The 15,892-nt window shown below is 40.4% G+C and overlaps 1 protein-coding gene and 1 pseudogene across 2 annotated transcripts in view; both read left to right on the top strand.

Annotated features, from left to right (window-relative positions):
• UNC5D (unc-5 netrin receptor D) overlaps positions 1-15,892 on the top strand; it is a 597,176-nt gene that overhangs the window by 293,647 nt on the left and 287,637 nt on the right. The gene's annotated exons all lie outside the window — the stretch shown is intronic.
• LOC136141898 (transcription factor BTF3 pseudogene) lies at positions 654-1,278 on the top strand (annotated as a pseudogene).

The following is a 15,892-nucleotide window of genomic DNA, read 5'->3' as shown; positions in this document are numbered from 1 at the left end:
GTTTTTTTCTTAGTACCTGCTTTTCCCCATATTTCCCTTTATCATTCAGGATAGAATAGCTTTCTAGAGCTATTTGGAAATCATCCTTAGCATCCTTAGCAGATCCTTCTATCAGCTTTCATGACTCAATAAGAAGAACGTATAAGGTTTGCAGCCTTACTGAGCCAGAGTCTCGTCCAGGTACTTGGGATTTGCCAGTGACCTAGAGACAGGTCCCTGCCTTTGTGTACCTGACACCCTAGTAGAGAAGCAGGAATAGACTATGCTTTATAAATAAGAAAAGTGATCTAGAAACTTAGAAGGTGAAAATGCTACGGAAAAAGAAAAAGTCAGGCCATGAGGGAGTGAAGAGGGACATGGGTTTCAGGGTTAAACAGGGTCATCAGGGTTGGCCTCAGAGAAAAGGTAACATCTGAGCCGATGTAAAGAAAGTGACTAGCTGCCATCTTGCCTCCCTGCGTGTGTGTGCCTTATCTCAGCTGGTCTGCCCGAGACCCCCTGAGCGCCAACCCTAGTCCCCCGCGTGGGCCCATTTCCGCCCCAACAAGGTACAAAAAGGCTCTGGACACCGGCATGGGAGGAGGGATGGGAACGGGGGTGCGAAGTGCCCAGAAGGAGCGAGACAGGGAGAGACAGGGCAGGAGAGGAAGGCAATGCTACGGACAGGCGCACCCACTCAGGCTGACTTTCGGGGTCGAGGTCGGGCCAGAGGTGGCCGCCCTGGGGGCCAGGCGATGCCATCTCTTGTCTCTTCTTCCACCTCGCGGCGGAACCCGAGGACAGGAGCCTCAGAGGAAAGAAACGATCATGCGCCAGGAGAAACTCGCCAAACTGCAGGCACAAGTGCGCATGGGTGGGAAAGGAACAGCTCGCAGAAAGAAGGTGGTTCATAGAACAGCCACCGCAGAGGACAGAAAACTTCAGTCCTCTTTAAAGAAGTTAGGGGTAAACGACATCTCTGGTATTGAAGGGTTTGCATATGTTCGCAAACCAAGGAACAGTGATCCACTTTAACAACCCTAAAGTTCAGGCATCTCTGGTAGCGAACACTTTCACCTGCACAGGCCATGCTGAGACAAAGCAGCTGACAGAAATGCTCCCCAGCATCTTAAACCAGCTTGGCGCAGACAGTCTGACCAGTTTAAGGAGACTGGCTGGAGCTCTGCCCAGTCTGTGGATGGAAAAGCACCACTTGCTACTGGAGAGGAGGAGGTTGATGAAGTTCCAGATCTTGTGGACAATTTTGATGAGGCTTCCAAGGACGAAGCAGACAACTGAGTCAGCTTCTGAAGAGGATAAATCTTGAAGTTACTGGGAACCTGCTATTTTATATTGTGACTGCTTTTTAAAATTTTGTTCACGGATCTGATAAAATCTAGATCTCTAATATTTTTAAGCCCAAGCCCCCGGACACTGCAGTTCTTTTCAGTTTTTGCTTATATACAATTCATTCTTTGCCACTAATTAATTAAGGTGAAGAAGCCTGGAAATAAAGTTTGAAACAAAGGTTAATGAAGTTCTTTGCCTGGTTTTTTTTTTTTTTTTTTAAAAAAAGAAAGTGAGATCATGATGATGACTCCTCTGTCTGGAAATGCCAAAGGTTCGTAATCTCGCTCAGACTCAAACTCAAAAGTCCAGGGACCTAAAAGGGCCTGCATGTGTGCTGTCGCCATCCCTTCCTTATTCTCATCTCCTCCTCTCTACCCTTTGCTGCCTCCCCACCCTCCCCCATACACACCTCTCTCCACATTTGCTTCCTATGGTTTGTCTAGTATTAAAGGCACAATCTCACCTCAGGACCTTTGCATGTACTATTCCCTGTGCTTGAAATGTTCTTTCCTAAATATGCATTGCCTTCTTACCTCCTTTGCCATCCTAAGCCCTTCTAGCCACACTGTCATCAATTGTAATTCCCTCTTTACCCAACGATCTTTTCCCTGCTCTATTTTTTCTACAGAACTTTGTCATCATCTAACATGCTATCTGTTTTTAAATATGTTGAAAATGTGTATATTGTCTGTCTCTCCCTGCCCTAAAAACGTCAACTACTTGAAGGGGAGGGATTTTGTCTCCTGATACTCAGTATTTCACTCCCAGCATGGTGCATGAAGCAGAGAAGGCATCAGAGAAATTGTCCTTGAGCCACTGAATGGTGTTGTGTATAATGGTTACTTACCTGTTAAATAGGTTCTTTTAAGACCCCTGAAAAGAGTTTGCTTTTTAAAACTAGACAATGCATGCAACTGGTCATTTTGTTTACATCATTCACTTAACATTTTTAAGCATTGCAAAAATACACTTCACCGACGGATTGCGTAAAATTCCATTGGAGGAAATCGGAATCGATTGCTTATTATTACAAACACAAGCCACATAAATAAGAAATCTAGGGCTTCCCTGGTGGCGCAGTGGTTGAGAGTCTGCCGGCTGATGCAGGGGACGCGGGTTCGTGCCCCGGTCCGGGAGGATCCCACATGCTGCGGAGCGGCTGGACTCATGGGCCATGGCCGCTGAGCCTGCGCGTCCGGAGCCTGTGCTCCGCAACGGGAGAGGCTACAGCAGTGAGGGGCCCGCGTACCGCAAAATAAATAAATAAATAAATTTAAAAAAAAAAAATAAGAAATCTATTGGTGAAAAGGGTGTGGGGGTAGGAGGAGCCTCCAAATTAAAGAAAGTAGATTGAATTAATTTGTTCAGTATTAATTTGTTCAGTATGGTGTTTCAGTAGAACCCTCATTCTCCACCTGTCCTTCAACTGGATCCATCATGCATCTCAGCAACCAGGTGACCTAATAAGGAAAGAACGGTTGAGCAATTCATGTGCAAAACTGAGGACCTGGAGTGCTGGTGTGCAGTCCTCTCCATCATTAACATGCTGCAGACCCTTTTAGCTTCCCCTGCCATCACCTGCCCACCTGCCAAGCTCTTAGGGAGTGAGCAAACGAGGGCTTTCGAGAGAAACCTTGAAGGGACATTATCAGAACACCAGAGTGATCCAGCTGTGCGTCACAGAGCAGATGGAACTTGTTGCAACCAACCAAGAAGAGTCAAACCCGACATCCATTTCCGGGCTGGCTTGTGCAGAGTATCCTAATCTGAGCAGATAAGCTCCCGTCGCTGGGAACAAAGTAGTGGTAGAAAATGGTCTTTTGGTTCTTGCATCCCGACCTGGGAGATGCTACTAGCCAAGTACAGCTTTTAACGTGCCTTTACTTTGTTTGAATGTAACATTTCTTTGGCTTTAAAAGTCTGAAAGTATTTTCTTCTTCTTTAAACACAAAGCGAAATCAACATTTTAACATTCAGGTAAGCAAGGAGTTCCTTTGCAGTTCGTTTACAGTTCGAGATTTGGAGGACACTGCTTTTGTGTGAGAATATTTGAAATTTCCACGAGTTATTGCACATTCATTCCTGGAGTTTTCATTGCAGAAAATTGCCAGAAGGAATGGATTTTGTCTTCTTCAGCTGGCAGAACAATTTTCCACCTGTCGCCCAAATATTTGATGAGAAGGATTATGTTGCCGCCTCTGAAAGTTTATACTGTGGATCCTTCGGAAGTGAGGCGGTCTAATGAAACTACTACCCTGATATCAGAGTCCAGCTTGCTAAAGCGTCTGTGAAGCTGTGGATGGATTTCTGATGGTTAGGGCAATTTCTGAAAGACTAGCTTCAATGATACGCACACACACACTCTCTCAACTGGCTGCATGGCAAATGATGTTTTTCTTTTTTCTTTTTTTATTTTTTGATGTAACAATATTCTTGTATTCAGCAGAACTCTTGTGTGGCCTCGCCAAAGATCTGCATTAATTGCCTGAGATTATTGTTCATCTTCCTGGTAAATGGAACCAAGAAGGAGCACCAGTCCATGGCTATAGATGAAATTGTCATTTGATTTCAGGTTCGAGTAATGTATCGTCTCCGTTGAGTTTTACGCTCCTCTGTTGTTGGATGGGTATCTTCCGCATAGTACAATCAGCAGAAACATCTCAACATTCCTTGTGTAATGGCAGCAACCTTTTAAGCTGTCAGAATAAATATAAAACTGTTTTTCCCTTGTTGCTTCCAACACTTTACGGACTTCATAAGTAATAATATTGCAGCTGTCAGAAGAATTTTTCTGGAGCGTAGATTTTACTGTGCCGTGTCAGGACTCCAGAGTTGCCACAGAGGCAAGGCTAAAATTCTTGGGCTGGCATTCCTGTCCCTGGTTAATGAGGCTCTGACTTAGCTATTTTCACTTATTTTTTATGCTCCCATGTACCTTACAAGTGAGTGAAACTGAACTGTTATTTCCTACACATTCTTTGTAGATTTCCTAATCCCCATACTTTTGTCTGTGCTGTTTCTCATCTTTATCAAATTCAAATTTTACCTACCCCTCATTACCTAACTCAAATTCTACTCTCCCCAAAAAGCTTTCCAAAAACTATGCAGCCTAGAGATAATATATTACTTTCTGAACTCAGACCACTTCATAGACATGGTTTATGAAATCTTTCCATTTGTTTTTTATTCCTATCGGTTGCATACAAATCTCGAATAAGGTAGATTCCATCGTTAAAAGCATTTTGTTGTGTTGTTAACGTGAACATGATAGCCTTGCTCCAAACGGAATTGCGTGTTTCTCTTAAAGTCTGCTCCGGTTTGTACTGGATGTTGGTACGGTTGACACTTGAATCACACAGGTTTGAACTGCGTGTGTCCACTTACACACAAAATTTTTTTTGATAGTAAATGCTGCAGTGCCACATGATCTGTGGTTGTCTGAGTTGGCAGGTGCAGAAACTGAAGATACAGAGGCAGTGCTTCAGTGGGAGGCAGACGCAAATTATACCTGGATTTTCAATTTCACAGAGAGTGGGCGCCCCTAGCCCCCATGTTGTTCAGGGTTCAGCTGTACCTCTCACAGCTCATTAGTGTCAGCTGACTGGCACTGGCGTTTTGCCACCCCAACAGAGCTTCACCAATCTGCAAAAAGCCACTGTGTTGATCATAATCTTTCCCATATGATATTTTCAACTGATGGGAACAACAGTGTTCACACCAGGAACACCCGAGACAGAACTGAAAAGCTCATCATAAATCAACCCTTCAGCTCTCTTCCTCGCTCTGTCTCTGCTGCCCCCCCACCCCCCAGATGCACCTACCCAGGCCTTCCCCTTCAGGCTCAGCCCCTGCAGGGGCTGCTTCCTCCTCTCTCTATCTGGGCACAAATCCTTGGGGATACCTTTACTTTGTGCATCCCAAGAAGAGCTGTGCCATCCTGTGTAAGCGGCGGCATGTAAGTGTATAAGGAGTCCCAGGTTGGACATGCCACGTCTTTTTCGAGTGTTAATTTTACTTGAAAATATGAGGTCATTAGTTTTTTGCTTTGGTTTTATTCACGAGATGTATTATAAAGCAAAACTCAAAATTTGGCTGAATTTTACGATGCAGTAGATACCAGAGAGATGTCTTGTTCACGGTCCTGCTATTATTTTCGCCGACACTCTTTAGAGATCTTACATTCATTCTTCTCTGCCAGCAGGATGATTTCAGTACAATAATTGAAGACTGTGATGCCATCTAGCCTCTTTAGTTGATTGATTTTTGTCCCCTCTCTTTGCCTTATTTTCTTTTTTTAAAAAATTTATTTCTTTTTGGCTGTGTTGGGTCTTCGTTGCTGAGTGCAGGCTTTCTCTAGTTGCGGTGGGTGAGCTGGGATTCTCTTTGTTGCAGTGTGCGGGCTTCTCTTGTTGCAGAGCACGGGCTCTAGGTGTGTGTACGGGCTTCAGTAGTTGTGGCTCGTAGGCTTAGCTGCTCCACGGCACATGGGATCTTCCCGGACCAGGGATCGAACCGCGTTGGCAGGTGGATTCTTAACCACTGTGCCACCAGGGAAGTCCCTTTGCCTTATTTTCTAAGATTTTTTCTTTACTTCTCCCCCAAACCAACGGTTCTGCCCCAGCTTCATAAATGTGCCTACCTTTAACTTCTCTGTTTGAGGCAACAGGAGGCTAATAGAGCATCTAGATTTTCATGCAGTTTGGATCAAAGAATTTGGGATCCAGATTGATGGATGGAAAAGAGTGGAAAGGGTAGGACCTGGTTCTTGCTGGTGTCATGGCAGTTCTGTAATAAAACAGATCTTAACATGGGGGACAATAGGGATTTTTTTTGTTTCCATTCTCTTTTAAAGAGAGGGAAGTAAGATCGGGAAGGTACACTTACTTGTTTGTGTGTGGATCTGTGCTTCTCTACAGCTGGGAGAGATTAAGAGAGGGGCTACCATCCGCTGAATTTTAACCTAGGGTCCTAGGATGCTGTAGATTTGTAGAGCAGTTGGGGGTGTGCAGTACTTTCAACAGTTCACAAAGCATAATGCAAAGTGTGCCTTCACTCACGATGCATTTTTCTGCTTTCGGCTGGAATTTTGGAAAGTTGGTAGAATTATATTGGTAATGATGGATTAATCAGAGATTCTGACTGTTGTTGTCTCTGAGAATTTTTAAAAATACAGAAAAAGCAAACACTTGTATACCCATCTTTCACCCTGCTGTTTCTTAATTATTAATCATAAGTAGTAGTATTTTCCATATCCGCTTGATAGATTTTTTTAACAAGAGAAATAAGTAGTACGGATAAAATTAAAGTGCTTTTTCTTCCAAACCCCTTTCCGTCTTCTTTCCCTTCACCATCTTCCCAAGAGCAGCTTCTCTCAATAATTTAATAGCTTTCTATTTTATTTTCATATTTTAGCATACATTTTATATACTTGTGAGTACATAATTTTCATTGCATCGCTTTATGACTATAATTTATAAAACTTTACAGAAATGGACTTCTACAGAATATATCCTTCTGTAACATGTTTCATTCTTTTCTCCTCTCATGTAACATAAATTGAGATGTATCCATGTTGGTAGATCGATTGATGGTCCCTGCTGACTACAGTATAGTAGTTTATTCCATGAATACGCCTTATTTGATTTGTTCTATTCTCATTAGATTTTTTTTTTTTTCCTAGAAAGCATCTAGAGCATACTTAATGTGTGCTTATCTGGGCTCATGTCCTGATGGAAGTTTCTATATTTCTTTAATTACTAAAAAGCAGTGGGGGAAATTATTTAACAAATGTCGTTTGCTAGGCAGAATCCTTTAAATCGTGGACTCCAAAGGAAGAACTAGTCAAAGGATTTGGATGCCATTGATGTAATGCACCTCTCTGCCCATGAGCAGGGCTCAATTTAAGTCCTCTTACAGATTTTCTCTCTACTCTACCCTTTGAAAAAATACCAGAGTAAGGGTCCACAAATCCCTTTGGTTACATATTTTAGTTTCTCCAAACACTAGAGTTCAGAAGTTTTTCGTAGCATTTGACCTACATTCCTACTTCTGTCATTGAAGCCCCATTGCCTCTTGCTTTCTCCAGAAGTACTGAAGACCAGGTACTTGACTCCAGTCTTAAAATAACCCTTTCTATCCCAGTATGCTGATTTGAAATTCTTTTTTCCCTTAGCCTGCAGGAATGTGGTCTCTTTAAATCCTTCTCCTAGGATTTCTTCCCCTAGATCATTTGGGTAGTTTTAATGCAGGCCTTTTTTAGATTTATTTATATCTTTAGTTTTATAGTGCTTAAAGCTAAAAAAAAAAAAAAATCTTATGATGGCCTTGAACAGGACTGATGAGATCACCTCATAGCTTTTATATGTGACTTCTGTGTTTATACTTATGTATATATGTATATGTATTTGTCTCCTTATTCAGGAAATGATATATTGTGTTCCTTCTGCTTAGCAAGCCTTCCACATTTATAACACACATATACTCACACTCACACACACACACACACACACACTCTCATAGTACTGCATGGCTAGATTATACTTAGCATGTGGCCTATTAGGTTGGCCAGTTATGCCTTTTGATATGTTGCACAAAGACAGTTGTTACAGTTTTTACTATTTAGGCATTTTAGTTGATTAAAAAAAAAAAAAAAACGGGGGTGTGACTAGAGCATGCCAGAAAATGTGTAAAGAAAATTCATAGCAGGATTGTTTTCAATTGCAAAACAAAACAAAGTAAAATGGCCATTAACAGGAGAATGGATAAGTAAATTATGATGTAGCCACACAATGGAATACTTCGATGAAATGTATGAACCTCAACCACACACGCTGGCAATGATGAATTTTAAAAACAATGTTGAGGGCAAAAAGCAATCAGAAGAATAAGAATGGCTAATAAACATATGAAAAGTGGCCAGAAGCATTAGCCCTTAGGGAACTACACATCACAACCATGAGAAACTACTTCATATTAACACTAGGATGCCTGTATTCAGTAACAAAGATAATAAGAATAAGAGAATGTGGAGAAATTTGAGTCTTTATACATTGTTGGCAGAAACGTAAAATTATACAGCCATTGTGGAAAAGAGTTGGTTGTTCAGAGTTAAGCGTAGGGTAACCATACAACTCACCAATTTTACTCCTAGATATACCCGAAAGAAATGAGAACATATGTCCGTGCAAAATCTTGTTTATAAATGTCCATAGAAACATTATTTACAGTATGAAAATGTCCCAGATATCCATCAACTGATGAATGGCTAAACTATGGTTTATCCATGCAATGGAATATTCCTTGATAATAAGGAAGGAAGTCTAGAGATACGCTACATGGATGAACCTTCCACGCAACACAAACGATCACATACTGTATAATTCAATTTATGTAAAATGTCCAGAATAGGCAAACTTAGAGAAAAATTGGATTAATGATTGCCAGGAGCTGGGGTCAGGGGAAGAGGAGGAGTAGCTGTTAATGGGTACAAGATTTCTTTGGGGGGGGGGTGATAAAAATAGTCCAAACTTAGATTGTAGTGATAGTTACACAAATCTGTGATTTTACTGAGACCACTGAATTGTATACTTCAAGTGGTGGATTTTATGGAAGGGGGATTCTATCTCATTTTATGGAAGGGGAATTCTATCTCAAAGATTTTTTTTTTAATCAGAAGAATGAGTGCACTCTTCCAATTTTTATAAAGTTCGAAACCAGTCAACTAAACAATACGTTGTCTAGGGTTGTATACCCATATGGTAAAAACATAAACAGAAAGGGGGAAATTATCTGAAAAAAGAAAGGAAAAAACCCAACAGCACAGAATGGTGGTTGTTAGCACTGAGCTTCAGATGGTATCACAGCAGACAATTACAGAGCCATGGTGTTGGGAATATTCTGTTTTCTTAGGTTTGATCGTGTGTTCCTTTTACTGTCATGCTTCATTTCTGATGTTTACATATATTTTAATCAGTGTGTATTACTAAAAATTTTATCTGCATCAAGTACTTTATAGTAAAATTCTGAATGCATCCTTCTCTGCCTTATGAAGAACCTATATTGTTCCACTAATGTAACACGTGCTCTGTTTATACTGTTTCCATTCCCTTAAAGAGACTACTAGGGAGGGCCTGTGGGTGGGCATCCAGTAGACGTGGCCCATTGCTTAGCTGGTACATTAATGAGCTTTTCGTTGTACAAATCTGAATTGTTACATATTAGAAAATGGAGGGAATGCAAGTTGTTTTTCCTAAAAATCAGTTTTGCTGTTGTTTTGCCCTTTAAGAAGGAATAGGCAGTGGAGGAATAGGTGAGGGTAAGAAGTGAGAGAAAAATGACAAAATTACGTGAGGGAGTAGACAAGTTATTTTCATGAAAACGGAAATCTGATACCCAATTTATATTATGTTTTCCTGAAATTTAAATGCCATCCAGCTCTGGGGACATTAATATAATCCTGCTGTCTAACAACGACTTTGTGTAAGTAAACTTCATTGAGCATTTATTTTTAATGTTTTGATGGTTTTTTATATAGTTTACATATAACATTATATTTCAGTTGTACAACTTAATAACTTTATATTTGTATCTATTGCAAAATGATCACCATAAGTCTAGTTAACATCCATCACCATCATAGTTACAAATATTTTTTCTTGTGATGAGAACTTTTAAGGTTTGCTCTCTTAGCAATTTGGAAATGTGCAATGCAGTGTCATTAACTGTAGTCACCATGTGGTACATTACATCCCCAGTGTTTATAAGTAGAAGTTTGTACCTTTTGACCCCCTTCATCCATTTCACCCATCTTCTACCTCCTGCCTCTGGCAAACCCCAACCTATTCTCTGTATCTGTGAGCTCAGTTTTTTGTTTGTTTGCTTTGGTTTTTAGATTCAGCATACAAGGGAGATCCTAGAGTATTAGTCTTTCTCTGTCTGACTTATTTTCACTTAGCATAATACCCTTAAATTTCATCCATGTTGTCATAAATGGCAAGGTATTCTTCTCCGTTTTGGCTGAATAATATTCCGTTGTATATGTATATGCCACATTTTCTTTGTCTATCTGGCTATCAATGGACACTTAGGTTGTTTTCATATATTGGCTATTTTAAATCATGCTTTAATGAAAAACATAGTTTTTTGAGTTAGTGTTTTTGTTCTCTTCTGATAAATACCCAGATATTGCTGGATCTATTTTAAAGTTTTGAGAAAACTCCATACTGTTTTCCATAGTGGCTGCACCAATTTACATTCCCACCAACAGTGCACAAGAGTTGCCTTTTCTCCACACCCTCAACACTTGTTATTTGCTCTCTCTTTGATGATAGCCATTCTAACAGGCATGAGGTGATGTCTCACTGTGGCTTTGATTTGCATTTCCCTGACGATTAGTGATGTTGAGCACCTTGTCATGTACCTGTTGATCATCTCTATGTCTTCTTTGTAAAAATGTCTATTCAGGTCCTCTGCCCATTATAAATAGGAATTTTTTTTTTTTTTTTTTTTGCTATTGAGTTGTATGAGTTCTTTGTATATCTTGAATATTAGCCGTTTAACAGATATATGATTTGCAAGTATTTTTTTATTTGGTAGGTTGCTTTTTCATTTTGTCGATGGTATCTTTTGCTGTGCGGATTTTTTTTTTCTTTTTTAAGAAATCATGGAAAAGAGCTATGTTTTAGGACTGATTATGTCAAGAGGAATGGCATCAATGGCATAGAGACTTAGCTGATGAACTAATTTAGGGAGAGGGGAGAAAGAGCTAAGGAAATGCTCAGTCTCCCCGACTTCTCCCATAGGTTCCTTACAGATATTAGCAGTAGTTGATCTTAATTTGTGATTTCCAACCCCACGAATGCACTCAGTTTGGTAGGTGAGAACCCCGTTTGAAATCCCTTTTGAATCTTAAAAAAATAGTAGTGTATCCCTGGGTTACATGACTATTCCATCTGAAACATCCCTATTGACCTCTTTTATACATCTTTCTGTTTTTATATGCCCCCTTTTCAAAATCGTAAAAGTTACGTGACATTTTTAGTGGCTGCGCTCTAAGGTTGTGACACACTTATCTACATTGCATCTCGTCAGCACTTTAATGAACAAACTCTTTATTAACCCAGCCTAAATCGAAATGTTTTTAAAAATTAGAGCAGTGATCAGCCATCAGGCTCTGTGTGCTTAGCTCAGATGTTAAAACTTCAGATCCCCTGAGGAACAACTCACATGATTGTTGGAGTATCCAAAGTCTTAAATCCATTCCCCACGTTCCCCATCCCCCAAGACACTGTACCCAACACCCGCACTAACCCTAATATCCTCACAGAATATCTGATAATTCTGATAATTAACATTTTTAAATGTTTATTTTGTTCTGTGGCTATTTTTGGAATAAATGCTGTGACGATGCTCTAGCTAACTGGCATGGTACTTGGATGCCTAAAATCAGATTCAAGGAATCATTTCTCTAATCGGTTTTGCACCCACTTGGCAATAATCTGATCCAAACTCAACTCTCCTAATCTTTGATGAGCTCTCATGTGGAGCCAACTCTCAGTTCCCTCAAAGAGAGACGTTTCACTTGCCCTTTTTCTGATCAGTGGAGCCCTCACAGAACTCCAAGAGTTTTCGAAGATGATTACAATGAGCACCGCGATTGCAACCAATTCCTAAGATGCCTTGGGATATTTTTACCCTGCAAGCTGTTTATGCAAAGAGAGGACGTTTCAACTAGAAGGAATGAAATAGTTTAAGGCATCTTTGGGTTTAAATGTTAGATTTTTTCACTAGAATCTCAGTATTCCATGGTAGAAAGAACTCTGTTTCTTAAGAGAGGTGTTTCCAGTCCCCTAATCTTGACTCTGCCATTAACCAGATTTGTAAACTTGGACAAGTTACTTATTAGATTCCACGATTGGCACTTTTCTCGTCTGTAAAGTATGAGTTAAAATGGATGATTTCTAGAATGCCTGCTAGCGTTAACATGCAATGTTAACAAAGATAGATTTAGACCACTCTGCCCCTTTCTGCTTTTTCTATAACAAAGACACCCCAACTATCCATCTAAAGTTTTTCCTTAAGGACATGTGTTTTCAAAAACACAGCACGATGTTGACTTTTACCTTTGCTCTAAATACTTAAAGAAACCTGGTTAAGAGCATTTACCAAGTAATGATTCTTTGCTGTCTACCAGCTTATCATAGTAAAGTTTATTAAACAGATCTAGAAAGAGTTCCTTCTTTATCTACTTTTGTGATTTAAGACCTATTTTTACTCATAATGGCATCATTGTTTTGGCTTATCTAGAACATTAATTCACAATCAAGAAAAGCAACCATGAAGAAATATATCACGTCTGTGTCAATAGATAATTATGTATCAATAGATGATTTTTAAGAACTGACAGATCTGATTATTGGAGGGTCCCATGGTTAAAATCAAGTTGGAGTTTCAGAGCAACTTCAAAGAACTTCTAAAATTAAAAATGTACTCTTTCAGCTCTTTAACTTGTTTTAATTGGGCAGAGAGGCAATGTGTTACTTGCAAAGTTTTTAGTCATAGTAAAATCCGTTTCAGCTATTAAAAAAGAAAATCTTTTCTCTCCTGCCCTAGAATGTTCATAGAGTCTACAAATATGGTCTTATTTTGTGTGTCCCAAATATAAGTGGCATAATTATCTCCATATTTGGCTCATTAAACATTACATTCTTCTGTGAATCACTGCAGCCCGTGACAGTGCCCCAGCCATGAAATAGTTGCCTGTGAGACAAAGGGGAAAAGCACGATTCTGTTCTAGTAGTTTTACCTTTAAGTCTATTGTTGTCATTTGAGAACATTGCTTTGATGTATAATTAATCTCATTGAAATCTAGTGTCTTTCACTGAACTAATAGAAAACCCATAATCTGCATTTATGGCAAGCCCAGACCTTCAACCAAACCTGGGGTCCACGTTGATCTTGAAGGTTCGTGTTGTTCCCTGCGGTCATAGGGAGAGTAGTACATTCTTCAGAAAGCGGCTCCTTGAGTCCTTGGACACCAGAGTTATAATAAGAGCGGGAACCTGTCTCATCCATCTCGCCATGTTCTGTAACGCAAGACACGGCCTCAGAAGCATTTATTACTTTGGAAGCCAAGTGGACTCCTGGGTAGAGGAATACGCCACCTGAGTTGTTGAGCTTGTCACAGCTCTTTCATCGGGGATTTGTGTGGGGTAGGATGGGGACCTCAGGGTGGAAGGCGAGATGAGTGAGTTATTTTGGTTTTCTGGAATGTTAACATCTTAATCTCTGCAGAATTATTTCTAAGAATTTTAAATGTTGGGAGATGAAGAATTTATTTTGTCTTCGCATATCTACTTTCTGCCATGCAGGAAGTGGGAATTAACCAGGAAAGATAAATGCTTACCTTAAATACGTTGATATTTTACTGAGTACTCAAATGTCCCTCCCTCATTTTTTTTAATGACCTGTGAATGCCCAGTTTGCTCCAGTTAAGTGTTTGCATGTTGTGATATATCACATCTTTCAATACGCTCCGTGTCTGCCTCCGTCCTATAACCATGTGGCCAGGCACACTAGCTTTCTCCCTGGCTCGGTCTTCAGTCTGAAGAGTAATTCATTACTTTTATTCACCATCGGTCAAAAGTTTGTATGCCTTCACTTTCATCACAGTTTATTCTGGGTTTCTCTTTGTAATGGGAAGTCACTTGGAGAGAAGCTTAAAGAAATATGAAACACCTTGTAAATTGCACTCTGAGACCTTGAGTAGTAAACAATTACAGGCTCCTTGGTTACTTTTTCTTCTCTTTGTTCCAAATTGAGACTTTTAGGATCTTCTCTTTTCCCTTTAAGGACCTCCAGAGCTATTCTGTTGTCTTGCCAGTGGCTGTTGCATAGAGCAGATGACCAAGGAGGTGGTGTTTTGACTTGAATCCCTCCTATGTGGTGATAATCACTGTACTACAGTGGCTCCTTCCCAAAAGATGGACAACGTCCAGTGAGGTTTACTGGATTTCTGGAATCAACTAGTCATTTTTAGAGTTGACATTATCGTCCATTCAGTGGAAAGAATGATTTCCATGTAGGTTTCATGCCACATTCCCCACCCCTAAAACTTTGTACACAACCCCCCCACTAATCCAAATAACCTTATATACTTCTAATTCTAAAAATTAGCATTTAAAAATATCTTGCTCTGAGACTCAGTCAGATTTGCCTTTTCAGTTTTGCATCCTAGGAATCAGATATTAGCGATGAAATGGTACCATAGCATTTACCTAGGGTTTTTTCCAATGAGCAACTTGTAGTGTCGCTTGTTAGCTTCCTCTGGCATTGCTGTGCTTTGTGTACATCGTACTGTCAACTTTAAGCACTATCTTAATGCTGATTTTTAATGTCTTGACGTTGTTGTCTTCCGATAGAGGTACTAAGTGTGCTTTATTTCTGTTTTGCAGTTGTGTTGAATCCTAACCCTAATCGACTGTAAACACCTTTGAGAGCCTTTGGGTTGACGGTGCTAGATTTTTTTTTTTTATTGAAGTATCGTTGATTTACAATGTTGTGTTAATTTCTGTGTACAGCAAAGTGATTCAGTTATACATACGTATACATTCTTTTTCATGTTCTTTTCCATTATGGTTTGTCGCAGGATATTGAATATAGTTCTTTGCGCTCTACAGTAGGACCTTGTCGTTTATCCATCCTACATATAATAGTTTGCATCTGCTAACCCCAAACTCCCACTCCCTCCCTCTGCCATCTCCCCTTCCCTTTGGCAACCATAAGTCTGTTCTCTATGTCTGCGAGCTTGTTTTAATGTATGTTAGGGCTACAAAAAAGATAGAGATAGGAGGGAAAAAATGATAGTGCAGTGATGTTATTGACCAGGGTTCTTGGCCCTCTTTAATCAATAGAAACTGATCAGAGGCCAGACAAGAAATTCAGGCAAGGCTTATTGAGGCTTCTGCTGTAGCAGGGGGGAGTGACAACAAGCAACAGGTTCCCTTGCTCCCTCCCTGAGAGGGGCAAGCTGCTTCCTTATATGGGGTGAGGGTAGGGATGTATCCAGGGGTCAGGCCGGAGGAGTGGCTTAAGTGGCTTGCCCACCCCTTTGGGGGTGTTGAGTGCAGGGGGCATACACGGTACACTGCTTTTGCTACAGACACCCTGTTTTTGCTCCTGGCTCTTCAGAAGTGGTAGTTGGGTTTTTGGTCTTTTTGTATCTTGTTGTCTATAGTTTGGCCCAACTGTGCATGCACACAGTTATTTTTAGTCCCTTAGAGTTTCTTCGTATTTTGACGCTAGCGGAGATGTTTGTCCAGGTGCAAGCACTGCGGCAAAGGGTCCTGGGTCCCAGCCTGTCTCAACATATCAATACCCATTCTTTCCTCTCCCTTCCTATCCCAACTTACCTAACAACAGCATTGTGTTCCGCTCCGGACTGCCCACTGCTGCTCTGGAAGTCACCTCTAAATGTTGGGGAATGTCTCATTCCTTCTAGAGCACATGGCCGCATTTAATTGATGGTTTAATATCTGCCGCCAAAGTACCAACTCTAGTGTTGGTT

The sequence above is a fragment of the Phocoena phocoena genome, chromosome 21 (assembly GCF_963924675.1).
Source record: "Phocoena phocoena chromosome 21, mPhoPho1.1, whole genome shotgun sequence".
Taxonomy (NCBI): domain Eukaryota; kingdom Metazoa; phylum Chordata; class Mammalia; order Artiodactyla; family Phocoenidae; genus Phocoena; species Phocoena phocoena.
The sequence above is the reverse complement of the archived record's forward strand: the minus strand, read 5'-3'. Positions and strand labels throughout refer to the sequence as shown.